The following is a 4204-nucleotide window of genomic DNA, read 5'->3' as shown; positions in this document are numbered from 1 at the left end:
CAGCCTATCAAGATGACCTTAGAGCTGAGTGTAGTTCTAGGCTTGAAGTCCTAGCGCTTAGGGGACACATCTGTGTTCTGTCCCAACCTGATCTTTGTTTTTTCCCCCCACACATCTGCCTTTATTATAAACAGCAGTTGGGACACTTGTAGCAATGTTTAAAAAAATAATTTACAGGGGCTGGAGAGATGGCTCAGAGGTTAAGGGCATTGCCTGCTCTTCCAAAGGTCCTGAGTTCAATTCCCAGCAACCACATGGTGGCTCACAACCATCTGTAATGGAGCCTGGTGCCCTCTTCTGGTCTGCTAGCATACACACAAACAGAATATTGTATTCATAATAAATAAATAAATATTAAAAAAATAATTTACAAAATCAGGGGCTTGTTGAAGCTGCCTGGTGGGAAGGTACCCTTGGGGACTCATACATAGATGCCAACCCAGAGCAGGAGGAAGAGGACGCCAAAGCCCATGAAGAGTGACCACCAAGGAGATGAGAAGCTCTTTGTAAATGTCACATGTGTACTTGGTGGAGGTGACCTTGTAAATGAAGGACCAGGTGGTGAAGAACATGCCAATGGCCAGAAGTACCACAGTCGGGTGTGGGAAGACAACCGGGTTGACCGGGCTTGTGTACCTACTCGTGATAAACCCCCATCCTGATCTTTGACTTCTAATGTGTCACAGTATTCCTGGGGAGCCATGAACAAACATCTCTTTGCTCCAGATAGGCAACCAAAGATAGACCAAAATATGCATACCACCAAGTCCAACTTGGTGAACCATGAGTTCTATTGGGGTTGCTTACAGAATCACGGATGAAGGGTTAGTTATAGAGGCGGAAATGAGTCAAAGGACAGCTGCATCCCAAGAGCCCGCCCATTATGGGTGACAGCTTACAAAAGCTGAAAACCAGGAGCACACTGCACAGCCTGCAGGTAGCTCAATAGGCAGGAGAGTTTGTTCCAGGTAGCTCAATTGGTCTGAGCAACTGTCTAGCTTCTGGGCTGGTCTCTGTTTCTTCCAAGTTGCTCAGTTGGTCTCTACTTCTTCTAGGCAGCTCTGCTTATCTGAGAGCATCTCCTAGCCACCTTTACTGCTGATGTACTCTTGGGGTGGGAGGGGCCTACTGAATCTGGTCAGTTTCAGAGACATCCTGAAGCTACGGAGTTGTTTACTTTCTGAACATAAGGGGCTTCCCTAATGAGATATTCCATTTCGCCTTAGAACGTTCTGTGTCTCAACACAATTTCCTATGAAATGGAAGGCTTTAATCTGGAAATTGCTATGCAACAGCTTTCTCAAAAGCTGCTGGGACTCGTGTTTTCCTGGCAGTTCCCCAAACAACCAAGAACATACAGGAGTATACAAGATGACATTTGGTTGGGGCAGGAAGTACAGCACAGGGCCAGTCTTTTGTTCCCAAGGGAAATGCTGCCAAGACAAGATAAACTGTCTCCCACACTGCCTGTTTCCAGCCTTAAGGGATTAAAAACAACCTCCTTAAAGTGAACACCTGCTATCCATCCTTCTTTGCTACCTGATTCCCTGGATTGAGTCTCTGAGGGTTTCAGTTATACACAGTTCTCAAAACCCAATTCCTCCACCACCCTGCCACATCCTTCGAGGAGTCTCTCCCGATTTCCTCCCCCAGCGTCTTTCTGCTCACCAAGCTTGTGTGAGTCCTATGTCTTACAATGCATTCACTTCCTTGCTCTGATTGGATTGAAATGACTGAGACCTCGGAGTCTCAGTCCCCTCTCCTGTAACACACAGATAACATTGGGAAGATAAAGTAAAAAAGAAACAATAGAAGACCAGGGATGTAGCTCAATGGTGTAGTGCTTACCCAGAAAGGTTCTGATTCCATACCTAAACTGTGTGTGCGTGTGTGCCTGTGTGAGTGTATGGGTGTGTGTAAGGGTGTGTGAACATGTGTGAGTGTGTGCTTGTGTGTGTGTGTGAAAGAGAGAGGTGAAGGCAGGCCGAGGTGCACTTGAGGAGACCAGAGGACATCTTTGTGGAGTCATTTTTCTCATTCCACCTTTACACATATTCCTGGGATCAAACTAGGTTGTCAGGCTCGTGCAGTAAGTGCCTTTGCCTGCTGACCTTCACCAGCCCTGAGTATAACACAATCACATACCAATACACACACACACACACACACACACATGCACACACAACACATTCATTCACAGAGACTGGCTTCAAAGTTACTATGCAGTCAAAACTTAGTTTGAACTTCTTATCCTCCTACCTCTATCTCCTGAGTGTTAGGATTAGGGTCAGGCACCACTATCCTTGGTGCTGAGTGACTTGGTACCCTAATTGGCATGAACCTTGTGCTAGTTTACATACGAATGGCCCCCATAGAGTCATATATTCATGCGTAGTCACCAGGGAGTGGCACTATTTGAAAGGATTAGAAGATTTAGGGGGAGTGGCCTTATTGGAGTAGGTGTGGCCTTGTTGAAGGAAGGGTGTCACAGGTTGGGGAGTGGACTTTTAGTTTTCAAAAGCCCATGCTAGGTTTAAGCTTTCTCTTTCTCTCTCTCTCTCTCTCTCTCTCTCTCTCTCTCTCTCTCTCTCTCTCTGAGAGATGTGGATTCATTCCACCTTGACTAAAGGTCAGAGAGTTCAGGCCTATTCTTGCTCCTTCAAGGTTATATGACCTAGGGAGGTTTCACCCAAGGTGTTGCTACCAACAGGGTGTCTTGACCTAGGGTGTGGTTACTTGGCATTTTGGGTATCAAGAAGACAAAAGAAGTCTTTTGCCTTCTTCTCCCCTTTTGGATTGGGGTTTATAAAGGCTATGAGAAATAGGTGTGAGGGCAATCTCATTATTTCCTGGATGCTCTCCCGACTCTATCAGTTGTCTCTTAGCTATTTCTTCCTTAATCCTCACGCTTCCCTCTTAATGCAGACAAATAAACTGGGAAGGACCCAAAAAATGGCACCCAACGTGAGACCCGACAAACGGCGCCTCATCTGTGGAGCTTAGATATGGGAGGTAACGTGATGGACCCCTCAGATGAATGAGACACTGCAGGTGTTGAAGTAAAAATGAGCACTTGGATAGATAACAAATGTGGAAGTGTAGGGAGTATTTATTGGGAGTAAAAATTTGTAAATAAAATTCGTAGATATGGGGCAAGGAAATAGTATTCAGCTGTCTGTAAATTTACTTGGCTATATTTTGAAAGCAGGAGAACTGGGGTAGAGCAGCAACAAGAGCAGAAATTTTTTTGAGTTTGTAAATAGTTTAAACTTTCTGTTCCTTCCCCACACCGGTGGGGCAGCTGTATTGCATTCAAACTGCTCTAAGACTCAGCAAAGTGAAGTTGCCATCTGCCTATGCTCTTGATCAGCTTGAGCTGTGGGTGCTGGAGTTTCAGCCACAGAACTGCCACTACTGAGCAAGCAAGGGAATGAGCAAGAAAGCAAGCAGAGAGCAGGGTGTGCGACCTGGCAAGGGCTGCAGGCAGAAGCCTCCAGGAACTGCCCCCATAACCAGGGCCTCCCAGTCCCTGGCACTGGCAGGACAGCTCTAACTCTGCCCTAGCCAGACAGATAAGAGCAGGCTGAAGCCTCCAAGAACTGCCTTCACAATCAGGGCCTCTCAGTCCCTGGCAGGACAGCCAAGTCATGTGGAGCACAGCTCTAACTCTTCCCTAACCAGACAACAGCAGGCCGCAGCCTCAGGGAGCTGCCCTCACCCAGTCAGAAGTCTGTGAAAATGCCAATGCTTCCCAAGCCAACCTGTGAAAATGCAAACGCTGCCTGTCAGCTAATGAGAGTTTTGCAGCTTAGATTAGAAAAGATGACTTGCAAACTTTGAATGATTTTCAGAAATTATTGGGGGATATTCAATGGTTGAGACCTATTTAAAATTGCTTATGGCAGATCTTAAGCCCCTCAGTGAGAATTTTTTTTATAAACAAGTATTTATTTATTTATTTATTTTTATTATGCATACAATATTCTGCCTGTGTGTATGTCTGCAGGCCAGAAGAGGGCACCAGACCTCATCACAGATGGTTGTGAGCCACCATGTGGTTGCTGGGAATTGAACTCAGGACCTTTGGAAGAGCAGGCAATGCTCTTAACCGCTGAGCCATCTCTCCAGCCCCCTCAGTGAGATTCTTAAAGGGAATAGTGATCCGAATTCCCCTAGACATCTTACAGATGCTGCTAGACAGGTA

General features: G+C 46.1%; 1 pseudogene; it reads right to left on the bottom strand.

Moving 5' to 3' along the window:
- Positions 1-421: 421 nt before the first annotated feature.
- LOC142831567 (dolichyl-diphosphooligosaccharide--protein glycosyltransferase subunit TMEM258 pseudogene) lies at positions 422-2373 on the bottom strand (annotated as a pseudogene).
- Between the last annotated feature and the right edge of the window lie 1831 nt (positions 2374-4204).

Source organism: Microtus pennsylvanicus, chromosome 11 (genome assembly GCF_037038515.1).
Source record: "Microtus pennsylvanicus isolate mMicPen1 chromosome 11, mMicPen1.hap1, whole genome shotgun sequence".
Classification (NCBI taxonomy): Eukaryota; Metazoa; Chordata; class Mammalia; order Rodentia; family Cricetidae; genus Microtus; species Microtus pennsylvanicus.
Note: the sequence above shows the minus strand (reverse complement) of the source record. Positions and strands in the feature narration are given on the sequence as shown.